We start from the raw sequence: 15,985 nt of genomic DNA, 5'->3' as shown, positions 1-15,985 counted from the left end.
ATGTGCTCCCTTACAGGAGACTCACTTGAGAGCCAAGGACACAGACAAACTACAAGCCAAAGGGGTGGGGATAGGTACAATACACAAGTGAAACTGAAAAACAAACAGTCCAACAAATGGATTCTGTTTGAGTCCCCAGAAACCGTCAGAAGGAAATAGCCCTGTATGGCCACTGTGAATTCTTTTTGTTTGGTTTCAGCAGTGCCCAGCCATAGATTTATTGGTGCAGGAACCTCCTTCTCATTTTCTCTCACGTTAACAACTGAATTGCTGTAATAATATGCGTCTGGGCCTTTGAAATCAGTGGGTTTTATGATGTTCACGAATGTAAAGAAGTAATAACCAGATAAAGAGGAAAGTTTGGAAACTCAAATAAACACGTCACTCCAAAACACACTCTTTGCTCCCAACTGCTCCTTTCTGAAAATTGGTGTTCCTTTTCATTTGTCCCTCCCTCCTATCAGCGTTGATCATGCCGGTGTCCCTCAAACATGGTGTTGTGCAAAGCACAAAGCGTACTTTTCTGTCGACAACAGGCCCAGAGGTAGGATAGTTGTGGTATTCAGGGAGCACTTAGTCAATGAATGTGGCTAAATACAGTCAGCAAGTGAGAAGGAGATAAAAGAGGAAAGAGGACAGAGACACGGGTTCAAGTACCTGTACCACCATTTCCAGGTTTTGTAGGTACACGCGGCTGACTCGACCTGCAAGTGTCTCAGTGAAACCAGTGCTCTCCATACGGCCTAGTTACCTTGAAAGATTTTTGGAAGCATAATGTAGGGAAGTGACATAGGCTATGTTGTTAACTGTTCTGTACACAAGGACAGATGGGCAGACAGAAAGATGATTGATTCATTGATAGACAGACAGACAGATAGATAGATAGATACATAGATAGATAGATAGATAGATAGATAGATAGATAGATAGATAGATAGATAGATATAGTTACATATCGATTAACAGAAAGCTATTGCTCATAACCAGGAGAGCAATGGTGAGAGCACATAGAAAAACTATAGAAAAAAGAGAAGACAGAAATCCAGTTTAAAAAGTGCAGTAAGCATCTGTAAGAAGAAAACAAATCATACCATTTGCAACAAAGTGGTTGGAGCTAGAGGGTATTATGCTCAGTGAAATAGGCCAGGCGGAGAAAGAGAAGTACCAAATGATTTCACTCATGTGTGGGATATAACAATCAAGAAAACCTGAAGGAAGAAACAGCAGCAGACTCACTGAACCTGTGAGTGGATTAACAGTAAACAAAGGGAAATGGACTGGGCAGGGAGGGTGGGAAGGGATGGATAAGGGCAGGGAGAAAGAAAGGGGGCATTAGGATTAGCATGTATAATGTGTTGGTTGGGGGGAGCATGGGGAGGGCTGTACAACACAGAGAAGACAAGTAGTGATTCTACAGCATATTACTAATCATTGATGGACAGTGACTGTAACGGGGTGTGTGTGGGGGGTCATGGTGAAGGGGTCTACAGCATAAAACTATGCTGATAGGGACTGTACCAGGGATTTTGGGGGGGACTTGGTGTACTTGGTGATCATAATGTTCTTCGCGTGATTGTAGATTAATGATAACAAAAAAAAAATTTTTAAGTGCAATAAGGACACAGCTCTCAATTGTCAGAATAAAAGGACAGGTTCTGAGTGCTCTAATCAAAAGACACAGGGTTAAAAGAAGGGATGAAAACTCAAGACCACCTACGTGCTCCCTTACAGGAGACTCACTTGAGATCCAAGGACGAAGACAAACTACAAGTTGTGGGGGTGGGGTCAGGTACCCTAGACAAGTGAAACTGAAAAAAAGGAAAGAAAAAAGATGTGCTGATTGGATTAAAGACGGTGGCTCATGTGAGAGGGGAGGCAGAAACCTCCTCCTAAAACCAAAAGCAAATACATATGTATTATGTGGAAATAGAACAACTACACCAAGTCCTGGAAGAGCAGTAGGGAAGAACGCTGCTGCTGCAGGCTGTCACTTGAAAGAGAAGTGTGACGTACAGCCCTGGAGATGTGCTCTGGGAGCATGAACCTACCATAGATGTGCTGTGCTCTGGAGGATTGGTGGGGTTGAAAAGCAAAGACAGGCGGAAGACTTCGAGATACTTGAGATTCCAGCCACTTCTGGGACAACACAGGGTTCCACATACGGCCGCTGTGGGACAAAAGAAAGGTGGACAGTCTGAGAGAACAGCAAGATAATTGCTAAAGGTGCAAGACATCAACAGGGCTTGCCGCTCAGGAGAAAGGACAGGTGCACCAATCTGCCCGGGTGCACTCTGCCCGGCAGGCGGGGGAGCTTTCAGGAGCTCCGGGTGCTCCATTACCCTGGCTGGCCTCGCAGCTCCGAGGCCGCTTACTGTGCTGTGACTGGTACCAGGCCTGCCTCCCCGCCAGCACCAGCCTGCAAAACGGCCGCCCCTACCTACAGCATCTTCTCCCTGCATGCTCCGCAAACTGGCCCAGGCAGTGGAGACGGGCACAGTGGCCGGGAAGCAAGAAAGACCTCTTTCCTCCCAGAGGGGTTGGGCACGGGCTCCACTCCCCTGGGACCCATGCCATCCCCCAAAGGGCTGAGTATCTCCAGAGAGTAAAGCTTCTGGGAGCTAGAGGGCGCCACCACAAATATGAACCTTCAAATGAACCTGGTAACTGGACACAAATCAATCTTCCTGAGAAAGAGATCTCAAAATAAACATCAGGAGCATTCTCAGGAAGCTACAGAAAATAAAACTGTCCCTGTCTCTCGAGCGCAATTCTCTCTCTGTGTGTCTCTCCCGGGAGTGCTGCTGAGGCCCTGTTCCGAGAAGGGTGTTGTGACAAACCAGCAGGAATGGCACAGATCTAGGGTCCACCCCGGCCGGTGCCAGGACAGTCCCACATGGGCTCTGACTGAAGTGCGAACGGGAGACACCGCACGTCTAACTCCGCAGGAAAGACAACAGTACCACATGCTAGCCTTCCCATCAATGGCTAGAGGCTACGTGGCTCCACTGATACCAGGTGACATCAACAACCCAGGCTTCATCTCCTTGGCAATCTTTTTCCCTATGACCCTTGAAAGCAGCACATGGAAGGATACAAACTACCAGCTCCACACCACCTCAACTCTCAGTTTTATGCTAGATGTTCCTGCATCAAAGCTTCTCCTCTTTGTTCCAGTAATCTCGGCTGGTTGGTGTTCTGGAAAAAAAAATTAGTCAGATTAGGAATGAAGTGGTCGGAGGTTTAGTAAGATTCTGTTTGACCACCATCAGTAGAACCAAAATACATCCTTCAGTATGGGAAAATATATACATGGATGACATATTTGATAATGCATTGCCATCCAAAACTTGTATCAAGAGCTCACGAACCTCAACATACAAAAAGCAAATGAATCCAATTACAAAATGGGCAGAGGATCTGAACAGATTCTTCTCCACAGAAGCAATTTCATGTGAACGACAGGCACATGGAAAGACGCTCCACATCGCTAACCATCAGAGAAATGCACATTAAAACCACAATGGGTTATCACCTCACACCAGTTAGAATGGCAACCACAAAAAAGACAGACAATAACAGATGTTGGCAAGGGTGTGGAGGAAGGGGAACCCTCCTACACAGCTGGTGGGAATGTCAGTGACCACAACCATTGTGGAAAGCAGTATGGAAGTTCCCCAAAAAACCAAAGAACAGAAATACCATTTGACCAAGGAATTCCTCTCCTGGGAATTTACCCTAAGAGTGCAGGAGCCCCCTTTAAAAGAGACAGATGCACCCCTATGTCGATCGCAGCACTCTTTACAATACCAAAGAAATGGAAGCAACCTAAGTGTCCATCAGGAGATGAATGGATAAAGAAGAAGTGGTACATACACACTATGGGATATCATCAGCCATAAGAAGAAAACAAATCCTACCACAATTTGCAACAACACTGACGGAGCTAGAGGGTGTTATGCTCAGTGAAATAAGCCAGGTGGAGAAAGGCAAGTATCCAAGGATTTCACTCCTCTGTGAGGTAAGAAAACAAAGCAAAATAGGGATGGAACAGAAGAGCAGGAGATTCACAGAACTAAAGAATGAACTAACAGTTACCAAAGGGAAAGGGACCTGGGAGGATGGGTGGGAAGGGAGGGATAAGGGGATAAAGGGGGCATTACGATTCGCACACGTAATTTAGGGGGAGGGGTGCCACGTGGATTGCAGTATAACACACAAAAGACAGGTAGTTATTCTATAGCATCTTACTACATTGATGGACAGTGACTATAATGGGGTGCGGGAATCGGACTTGAAAATGGGGGGAGGGGGGAGGAGGGGGAGTCTAATAACCATAATGTTGCTCATGTAATTGTACATTACTGAAACCAAAAAAAAAAAAAGATTCTGTTTGGGTGCCCCAAGAGACAGTCAGTAGAAAATAGCCCTTCCCGCCACCGTGGATGCTTTCTGTTCGGCTTGGCAGTGCCCAGTCATAGATTTAGTGGTATAGCGAGGCCCTTCTCATTTTTTCTCACCTCAACAACTGAATTGCTGTAATAATTTGTGTCTGGGCTTTTGAAATCAGTGGATTTTATGATTTTTAAGAATGTAAAGAAGCAATAACAAGATACTGAAGGAAGTTTGGATGCTCAAGTGAACACATCACTCCACAACACAGTTTTTGCTCCCAACTGGTCCCGTTTAAAACTCGGTGTTCCATTTTACCTGTCCCTCCTCCTATCAGTGGTGACGCCGATGTCCCTCAAATATGATAGTGAGCAAAGCACCAAGTTTACTCTTCTCTCTACAACAGGACAGTGGTACAGAAAATCTTGGAGGAAAAGCAGTAGCAGCAGAAGAAAACCCAAAGACGTAGACAAGGAAGATGGTACAGTACAATGAAAACTGACACAAGGGACTTCGCAGACCCATACTTAATTCCTTCAGAGACACGAAAGCAGCCGCCCCCATACAAAAAAAATACACCACTACAGAGAAATTACAGGCAGAGAACAAGAAGAGATCTGGAATCTTACCCCACTGGGCCAGAGAGAGGAGTCATCACAGCAGCAGCAGCAGCAGGAGCAGCAGCTGGGGGCTGCCCCACACGCACTGCGCTCATCACCATTAAAGATAAGGTCGTGAGCTCAGCTCACTGGGCCTTTCCCTAAGCACCCGGAGGCATACACATAGCGGACAGAGGGATCGTCAGTGGCATCTCACCTGCATTGATGTTACGCATGGTTTGGAACATAACGAATGGTTGGCGGAGGAGCGTGCAGCACCAGATACCACTGAATGGGCAGCTGAGCTTTGAAGCCGAGTCCAGTCATTCACTGTCACCACAGTTTAACAGATCCCGTGACCCGAAGAGTGATGTGCACGAGCTGACACACTCACATTTGATAAGGGAGGTTCTCACCAAGTATGGAAAAAGGAGAGGAGGGCATGCCTAAGTGAGAGTGCACGGGAAGACTCCAAGAGGAGGTGACTAGAGAGGTGGGTCTTCAACGATCCATGTTCTTCTGCTGGGGTGAAATGTCTTAAAAACCAGAGGCAAGAGGTGGGAAGCCCCAGAGGAAATAATTCAGAGACAACAAGGCACGAGACAGGCTCTTTTCAAGGAGCAGGGAGCTTGGCTCATAGGGATGAAGATGTAGACAAAGTGAAGGCTAGACCATGAGTTGGCGCTGGAGAATTGCACATTTTATTCTGTAACAATGTCAGTGCTTCCACAGTGAAGCAGTGAGCAAGCAGGACCTAGGTCCACCAGGAAAGACCTGAGAAACCAGAAGCAGGGTTACTGATATGGTACACGAGCTTCACAGGTTATAACATAAAGGATGAACTGTCAGGATCGGGAATGGAAAGGCTGACTGCTGAGGAGGCGAGGTTGCCCCGCAAGCTTCCAGCTTGGCTGACGGGCAAGAACGGCGACGCCATTGAGACCAAGAGTCTAAAGGAGAAGCATTTTAAAAATAAAAAGTGTTTCCCAGTTTACTGTGTTGTGTTTTTCACGTATGAGACACAGGCCCCCAAAACTAGATCAGAGAGAAAATCTGGGCGGCCGGGCACAGTCAGAATTTGGAATGTGTCTATGCTGAGGCCCGGTGTTCCCCGACCTATGCTTTCTGTGAGAAGCAAGGAAAGAACCTGCCCACTAGCTAGAAAGGCAACTAAAGGGGTCTGCGCCCATCTCAGAAGTCAGCCGCCTCGCTGGCCATAGCCAAAAAGGCATGCCTGGCTCCAGGTGTCCCAGAGAAGCTGGTAAGGCCCAGGAAAGTACGGGCTGTGCCAAGGGCAGCAACTGCGTGGCTCCATGCTGGGCTGTGAGAAGACTCTGGCCTCTGGGAGCATGGGGGTGGGCAAGGCATTTGCCGCACACCACACCCCGGGAGCCGAGCCCATGCAGAGCCGGCACCCAGGTGGGCTGAGCTCTGACAGACATGGCACTGCAGCCCTCGACAGTCCACATGGTGGCCTCATTGGTCCGAACACCTGCACGGCCTTCAGCGGGCATTACCTTGGGCTAGGGATTCTACTGGGGTTTGCCTTGGGGCTGCACCATGGCTTTGGCCCAGGGTCTCCTCTGGGCAGGGCCGATGTGCTTAAGGCTGTGGGTCTTGGTGATGCAGCCCCTGGGTGACATCACAGCGGCCCAGGCCACTTTGTGATGTATCCCCTGGCTAACATACATACCAGTCTCGCTCTAGCTTGGCAGCTCAGTGTGTGCTTGGCCTGAAAAGGAGTTAATGGCAAAGGAGACCCTCTTCCTAGCTTCAGACCCTTTCCTCGGATCGTTTGGCACACACCACAACCCATTTTTCCATGTGGACAGTTTCCTCCGTCCTATGGTTCGTGCCCCACCCCACCCGCCGCCTCCACAGCCACACCTTATTCGCCCACTGATCCTTCCCATCCCTGGGACGCTGTCCTCTATCCCTCCTGCCAGGGAGCACCCTGCACCTGCCCGCTACCCTGGTCACAGGCTGTTCCACCGGGATCCTGTGCCTTTAGCGGCTGGCTTTTCCAACTTTTCCCAGCAGAGTTCCCACTTCCACGGGGAGCAGTCCTGGGCCTCTGGAGCATCCTAGGCTCCCAGCAGACAGCTGGAGAGAGACCACCAAGACGAGCTCCTCCTCGGCATGACACATGGGCACCACTACCAGCCCGCCTCGAGGTGTCCTGCCTCTGCAAAACCGCCATCCAGAGTCAGCCAACAGACAAATCCGTGGGCAGCACAACCGCCGGCCTGATGGCTGGCTCTGACGCTCGGGACGAGTCGATGGACACGACGCCACCACTGATGGCCATCATCTTCCAGTCCCCCTTGGTCTGGCATGAGGTCGTGGACAAAACAACTGCCGGCCTCCTGTGCGCCTCAGACAACCACGTGATCTCCCCTGGCCCCATACGTTCCCTTGGGAGGCACAGCCGACAGCCTCGGCCCTACCCGCAAGGTGGACGATGACCCGATGTGCATGCCGCTGCCTTCGGGAAAGGCACCTACAACTGCCCCATGTCCCTGGACAAGTCCGTGGGCTACACAGGCGCCAGCCTGAAGGCTGATGCTCAAGACCAGCCGAAGGACACGACACCTCCCTCGATGGCCGTCATCTTCCGGTCACCCCCGGCCCTGCACGGGTCCGTGGGCACCACCACCTTTGTCACGAGGGCCGGCAATGACTCTCAAGATGAGCCCATGGACACAACACCCCCCTTGATGGTCATCATTTCCTGTCAAATCCAAGCCCCACACGAGGCCGGGGGCAGCAGCACCGCCAGCCTCCTGCACACCTCAGACACCCACCACGTGGGAAGTCATCCTCCGGACTCACCTGGATGCACAAAATGCCATGGGAGGCACAGACGACGGCCTCAGACATAAACGCAAGTGGGACGATGACCCGATGGGCACACCACCGCCCTAAGGAAAGGCACTTGCTAGCACCCCACAGCCCCACATGAGGCTGTGGGCAGAAACACTGCCGGCAACCTGCATGCCTCAGACACCAACAGTGCGGGCGGTCGTCCTCCGGTAATCCCTGAACCCATACGATGCCATGAGAGGCACAGCCAATGGCCTCGGCCCTACCCCTAACTCGGCCTCCGAACCTGTGGACATGCCACTGCCCTTGCTAACGACACCTACAGGTCTCCCCCGGCTCTAGACAAGGCCTATGTCTTCCTATCCATTTAACAAAATCTTTCCCACAATATGTGTGTATATTATATATTCACACTAAAACCTGCTCTTGCTAGTATGCCTCTGCTCTGTTTACTCTTTGACTCGGCAAAGGAGGAAGAACACACATACATGAGTGATAATGTTCTGAGCCACACTTAACTATGCAACGTGTTCCATGCCCCAGTGACTGAGATGTGGAAGTAGCGGCGTTGTATGACTGTACATGCTGACCGCGAGGTCAGTGTGCTGAGCATTTAATGGATGACAACCCAGGGGGAGGCAAGTCCAGAGGAAGGACACCAGCTTGGCTTATGTGGCCCCTTCCCTCTCTGACTGCTCTGAGCTCACTAGAGGCTAGGGAATCCCTGCTGTGACACAGGAAACCACTCTTATCATTTTGAATTTTAAACATGTTTAATTCTGTATGTGTGTGAATTGTGTAACTTAAGATTTTGGCCAATAATCATCACACATTCCCACTTCCCCATGAAAGAACGGATTTGGCATCCAGGTCCTCGAGGCTGGAGGAACGACAGAAGGAAGTGCTTCTGCCTGCTGTGCTTTATTGAAAATTTATGCTTACGTAGAATATGTCAAGTAGCTTACAATATCAGAAAAGGTCCTCCTTAATGACTGCATGGCCTGACTCTAACCTAAACTGATAACATGTCAAACCACGTTGAGTTACAACTGTGCCCACTTCTCGCTGACCCTAGAGCCTGCAGGGTCTCCAACAGACTTAATACATACAGAAATCCTAACCTGTGGAGACCACGTTCTAGTTGGAGGGGAGGAAAGAGACAATAAACATCTGTAAGTTCTCTGGTAGCTAAGCCGGTAACAAACACTATGAAGAATAAAAAGCAGGATATGGAGGACTGAGATTATAGGCAGAGAGAAGCAGGGCTTTCAAAATAAACAGTGGACAGGGTAAGCCTCACCAGGGAGGTGGGACTTGAACAGTCTAGAAGGAGGTGACAGAACCAGGTATTTGAGGGAAAAGCATTCCATACAATGGGATAAATTACTGAAAAAGCCAAGAGGAAGGATGCTTGTGGTCTTCAGGGAGCAGTTAGTCAACAAATGGGGCTAGAATACCATCAGCACAGAGGGAAAAGAGGACAGGGGACAGAGATATGGGTTGAAGTCCCCGCACCACCATTTTCCAGTTTTGAAGTCACACGCTGTTGACTCGATGTGCAAATGTCTCGAAGAACCCAGTGCTGTCTGTCTCTAGGGTATAGTTACCTTGCAGGCTTTTGGAAACATAAGTAGGGAAGTGACATATAAGCCATCTTGTGAACTGTTCTGTACATAAGGATAGATGTTTAGGGAAAAATATGATGATAGATAGGACAGATAGGTAGATGATAGATTAGATAGGATTGATGATAGGTATAGATAGATTGGATAGATAGATAGATGATAGATTAGATAGATAGATAGATAGATAGATAGATAGATAGATAGATAGATAGATAGATAGATTAGAATAGATAGATAGATTAGATAGATTAGATAGATAGATTAGATAGATAGATTAGATAGATAGATTAGATAGATAGATAGATATAGATAGATAGATAGATAGATTAGATAAATTAGATAGATAGATAGATAGATAGATAGATAGATAGATAGATAGATAGATAGATGATAGATAGATAGATAGATAGATAGATAGATAGATAGATAGATAGATAGATAGATAGATAGATAGCCAGCCATGTTAGATAGCTGTGTTGTAAACTGTTTTTAAGGCTGGGGGCACTGATGGGAGGAGCGAGCACTTCGGACCCTAATGATGTGCCAATGTCTCCGGCTACTGCCCCGTCTCACATAGGACACTGATGAAGTGCCAAAGTTCTTGGCAGTTGCCCCCTCCAAACCTGAAAAATATGCCTTGGGCTAGCCAATCCTCATGCTGCTGTAAATCTAAGCTCTGCCTCCCCCTACCTTCTTTAAAATCGCGCTGCCTGTCTACTTAAGTGTGAATTCCCCAGCCTCCATTTCTATAGACTGCTGAAATCTCACCCAGGTATTTGCATTCAAATAAACTACCGGGCCTTTTGTTGACTCTCTTCACCTGCTTATTTCAGCTAGAATTTATCTTACACTGTTCTGTACGTAAGGATAGATGGGAAGACAAAAAGATGACAACTGGTAGATGACAGATAGATGACAGGTGATAGATGATAGATTAGAAATAGATACATTAGTTAGATGGTAGATATTCGTAGATTAGAGAATAGATTGACAGAGATAACAGATAGATAAGATATACATATATGACAGATCACAGACTAGATAGGATAGATAATATAGGTAGGTTAGATTAGACAAATAGATACAGAGTTATGAACTGAATTTTTGGGCCCTCACCTCACCATCTTCTGCTCCTCCTAACCTCCCGCCACCACCACACACCCACACACACACATGCACAAGTTCATAATTGAACTGAGTCAGTGTTGAATGAATAACCCCCAATGTCATGGTATTTGGAGATGCGGCCTTTGGAGATAATTAGTTTTGGAAGATATCATGAGGGTGTGGGTGGGGCTGCCATTACTCAATCAGTGCTATTAAGAGAAACAGAAGACAGCTCTTTCTCGCTCGACCCTGTGAGAACACAGCAGGAATGCAGCCATTTGCAAGCCAGAAATAGGGACCTCACAAGGAACTGATCCTGCTTGGTCTTGGACTTCTGCTTCCAGAATGGCGAGAAATCAGTGCCTATGGATGAAGCCAAAACTCAATGACACTCTGGTTATCAGCTTGAGTAAACTAACATAGATATGAAGGTAAACAGAGACGCAATTACTCGATGGATGGAGAGGGCCTATGAATAGATATCTGTTCTTAGGTGTCTGCATAGGTATCTGTGTCCAACCACCTCTGCACTTTGAAGTCTGCTCCCTATAGGGGGAACACCAGGAGCAAAATTATACACGTTTCTTTTTTAAAGTGTGGGCTGCAGTTTCCGAGAACTGGGGTCACCGTTAACTCTCAGCCGTGTTTGTGTGATTGTGCGTGGGCATGTGTGTGTGTACACCACTGCATCTATCACTCTACAATCACAGGAGATGCAAAAGTAACAAAGGAACACAGGATAGGCAAACATCTTGCAAACAATGACCAGAAAGAGTAAAATTTTCCACTAGCCTCTTGGGATATCTTTGCCAAGTGTTTCTATGCAATTTTAGAAAGATCTTTCTGGAAATGTTGCTGGGACCACTCTGAACCATCAAGTTAGTTAAGGTAATAAGCCAGGACAGGAGAGCAGCAAAGAGCACCGACGGTGTGTCTCCTATGTATCAGGCCAAGGTGTACAGGCTTTAATTCTACTACACCACTTCATCTCATGATGGCTGACGTGGGATGACCTTCATCTGTGAGTAAAAAGTTACTTCAGAATCTCCTCCCTTAACAGAAAAAAAATAAGTGTGGGGATATAAATATTCCTAGAATTCCTGCCACCATCACCCAACTCTTTATGCTCAGCACCCTTTTCATACGAATGGAAACATAGCTCTCAACTTTACTATTCCATTTCAGATAGACCTCATTCACATCTAAATGCCTAAATGCACTGAAACTCAAACTCCACCTTGACAGTAGAATGGAGCAGTTTTCCCACACGCCAGTTGGCCCGCCACCTCACCAAGCCCATGCGCTACCAGCCCACAAGAGCACCGCGTGTCACAAAAGGCAGTTCCCTAACCAGTGACTACACACATGCTCTCTGGAGATGTGCCACCAAGCAAGGCCACCGAGGTGACATCGGTGCACATTCAAAAAGACCTACTACTGGGCATGCACCTGCCTCAGACCATGCAGGCCAGCCAGGGTGCTCCCTGCGTGGGGCCTCGGATATGCCCTGCAGCTCACGCAGCTGCCACAGCAGGAACGGCCCAGAGGCAGAGCAGCCGGAGGGCCATGGACTGCACAGGTTCAAAATACCAGCACACTAACCACAACATCCACAACCAGCAGACTCGTGCCACCTACGCAGGACAAGTTCCCACACAAGGCCACTCCTCTCAAGACCCAAACACATACCTAACTCATATAAACAAACACAAGGAATTGAGACTGAGAAGGACACAGAGGAATCAAAGTGCACCTAGTGACAGAACGTTGACAAAAGTGAGAAAACAGATACATAGATAGACATATGATTGATACATAGATTGGATTGTTATACATACATAAAGATGATAGATTCATTAGATAGATATACAGATGATAGTAGATAGATGATAGATCATAGATAGATAGATAGGTAGATAGATTACATAGAAAAAGAGATAAGTAGGTAGGTAGAAAGGAAAGCATCATACTAAACAAAGCTATCTTTCACTCAAGACCATCTACGTGCTCCCTTACAGGAGACTCACTTGAGATCCAAGGACACAGACAAACTACAAGGAGAAGGGGCGAGGACAGTTACCCTACACAAGTGAATCTATGAAACAAAGAAGCAAATAGATTCTGTTTAAGTCCCCAGAGACAGTCAGTAGAAAAAAGCCATATCTAGCCACTGTGAATTCTTTTTGTTTGGTTTCAGCTGTGCCCAGCCATAGAATTAGTGGTACAGCAACATCCTTCTCATTTTCTCTCACCTCAATAACTGAATTGCTGTAATAATATGCATCTGATCCTTTGAAATCAGTGAGTTTTATGATGTTCATGAATGTAAAGAAGTAATAACCAGATAAGGAGGGAAGTTTGGACACTCAAATAAACACGTCACTCCATACCACACCCTTTGCTTCCAACTGCTCCTGTGTAGAAGTTGGTGTTCATTTTTTTACTTGCCCCTCCTCCTATCAGCAGTGATCACGCTGATGTCCCTCAAACATGTTGGTGAGCAAAGCACCAAGTTAACTTTTCTGTCTACAACAGGCCCAGAGGAAGGATAATTGTGGTCTTCAGGGAGCACTTAGTCAATGAATGTGGCTAAATACAGTCAGCAAGAGAGAAGGAGTTAAAAGAGGACAGAGGAGAGAGATACAGGTTCAAGTCCCTGCACTACCATTTACTGGTTTTGTAAGCACACACAGCTGACTCGACCTACAAGTGTCTCAGTGAACCCAGTGCTCTCCCTACGGCCTAGATACCTTGCAAGATTTTTGGAAGCATAATGTAGGGAAGTACATAGGCGATGTGGTTAAATGTTCTGTACATAAGGATAGATGGGCAGACAAAAAGATGATTGATTGATTGATAGACAGATTGATAGATAAATAGACAGAGAGATAGATAGATATAGGTACATATCAATTAACACAAAGCTATTGCTCATAACCAGGAGAGTGATGGTGAAAGAACATAGCGAAACTACAGAGAAAAGAGAAGGCAGAAATCCAGTTTAAACAGTGCAGTAAGCAGCCGTAGGAAGAAAACAAATCCTACCATTTGCCACAACGTGGATGGAGCTAGAGGGTATTATGCTCAGTGAAATAGGCCAGGCAGAGAAAGACAAGTACCAAATGATTTCACTCATGTGAGGAGTATAACAACTGAGAAAAACTGAAGGAAAAAAACAGCAGCAGACTCAGAGAACCCGAGAGTGGGCTAACAGTTACCAAAAGGAAAGGGACTGGGAAGGGTGGGTGGGACCAGAGGGATAAGGTGGGCAGAAAGGAAGGGGGCATTAGGATTAGCATTTATAATGTGTGGGGTGGGGGGAGCATGGGGAGGGCTGTACAACACAGAGAAGAGAAGTAGTGATTCTACAGCATCTTACTACATGCTGATGGAACGTGACTGTAACGGGGTGTGTGGGGGGGACATGGTGAAGGGGTCTTCTGCATCCAACTACGCTGATGGACTGCGACTCTATTAGGGTTTTTGGGGGGGACTTGGTGTACTTGGTGATCACAATGATCTTCGCGTGATTGTAGATTAATGATAATAAAAAAATTTTATAAGTGCAATAAGGACACAGATCTCAATTGTCAGAGTAAAAGGACATGCTCTGAGTGCTCCAATCAAAAGACAAAGGGTTAAAAGAAGGGATGAAAACTCAAAACCACCTATGTCTTCCCTTATAGGAGACTCACTTGAGATCGAATGTTGAAGACAAACTACAAGTTGAGTGGGTGGTTACAGGTAACCTAGATAAGTGAAACTGAAAAAAAAAGAAAAGAAAAAAGATGTGCTGATGGGATTAAAGATGGCGGCACACGTGAGAGGGGAGGCGGAAATGTCCTCCCAAAACCAAAACCACATACATACGTACTATATGGAAACAGAACAAATACACCAAATCCTGGAAGAGCAGCAGGGAAGAACGCTGCTGCAGCAGGATGCCACCTCAGGAGAAGTGTGATGTACAGCCCTGGAGATGTGCTCTGGGAGAACGAACCTACCATACACGTGCTGCGCTCTGGACAATCGGTGGAGTTGGAAAGCAGACAGGCAGAAGACTTCGAGAGACTTGAGATTCAAGTCACTTGTGGAACAACACAGGGATCCACATCCGGCCACTGTGGGACAATAGAAAGACAGACAGTCGGAGAGACTTCCTAACAGCAAGAGAACTGCTAAAGGGGCAAGGCTTCCACAGGGCTTGCTACTTAGGAGAAAGGACAGGTGCGCCAAACTGCCCTGGTGCACTCTGCCCGGCAGGCAGGGGAGCTTTCAGGAGCTCTGGGCACTCCATCCCCCTGCCTGTCCTCGCAGCTCTGAGGCCCCTTACCGTGCTGTGACTGGTACACGGACTGCCTCCCCACTGGCACCGGCCTGCAAAATGGCTGACCCCACCTACGGCAGCTTCTACCTGCATGCTCAGCAAACTGGCACTGACAGTGGAGATGGACACTGCGGCCGGAAAGCAGGAAAGACCTCTTTCCTCCTGGTGTGTGTGGGCACCGGCACCACTCCACTGGGACCCGGGCCACCCCCCAAGGGCTGAGCATCTTCAGAGAGTAAAGATTCTGGGAGCTAGAGGACGCCACCTACAAATATGAGCCTTCAGAGGAACCTGATAACTGGACTCAAATCAATCTTCCTGAGAAAGAAATTTCAAAATAAAGATCAGGAGCATTCTCAGGGAGCTACAGAAAATAAAACTGTCCCTGTCTCTCGAGCGCAATTCTCTCTCACTCTCTCTCTCCCGGGAGCACTGCTGAGTCCCTGTTCCAAGAGGGGTGCTGTGACAGCCCAGCAGGAATGGCACAGCTCTCGGGTCCACCCCTTCTGGTGCCAGGGCAGTCCCACACGGGCACTGACTGAACTGCAAATGGGGGATGCCGCCCATCTAACTCTGCAGGAAAGACAACAGTGCCACATGCTAACTTTCAAATCAATGGCTAGAGGCTATGTGGCTCCACCGATAACAGGTGATGTTAACACCCCGGGCTTCATCTCCTTGGCAATCTTTTTCCCTATGACATTTGAAAGCAGCACATTGAAAGATACAACCTACCATTCTCCACACCACCTCACCTCTCAGTTTTACACTACATGTTCTTGCATCACAGCTTCTCCTCTTCGTTCCAGTTTTCCAGCTGGTTGGTATTCTGGAAAGAAAAAAATTAGTCAGAGTTGGAATGAAGTGGTATTGGGTTCAGTAAGATTCTGTTTGACCACCATCAGTAGAATCAAAAGACATCCTTCAGTATGGAGGAATATATTCACTGATGACATATTTGATAAGGCGTTGCCATCCAAAACATGTATCAAGAGCTCAAGAACCCCAGCACACAAAAAGCAAATGAATCCAATTACAAATTCTCAGAGGATCTGAACAGACACTTCTCCACAGAAGCAATTTCAGGTGGCAGACAGGCACATGAAAAGACGCTC

General features: G+C 47.4%; 1 long non-coding RNA gene across 1 annotated transcript; it reads right to left on the bottom strand.

Moving 5' to 3' along the window:
- Window positions 1-2,062: 2,062 nt before the first annotated feature.
- Window positions 2,063-15,685, bottom strand: LOC130684601 (uncharacterized). Its single transcript, XR_008998934.1, has 3 exons — window positions 15,606-15,685; window positions 14,548-14,664; window positions 2,063-2,167 (listed from the first exon to the last, which is right to left on the bottom strand). It is a non-coding gene; the product is annotated as an uncharacterized LOC130684601 (long non-coding RNA).
- Between the last annotated feature and the right edge of the window lie 300 nt (window positions 15,686-15,985).

The sequence above is a fragment of the Manis pentadactyla genome, chromosome 8 (assembly GCF_030020395.1).
Source record: "Manis pentadactyla isolate mManPen7 chromosome 8, mManPen7.hap1, whole genome shotgun sequence".
Taxonomy (NCBI): domain Eukaryota; kingdom Metazoa; phylum Chordata; class Mammalia; order Pholidota; family Manidae; genus Manis; species Manis pentadactyla.
The sequence above is the reverse complement of the archived record's forward strand: the minus strand, read 5'-3'. Positions and strand labels throughout refer to the sequence as shown.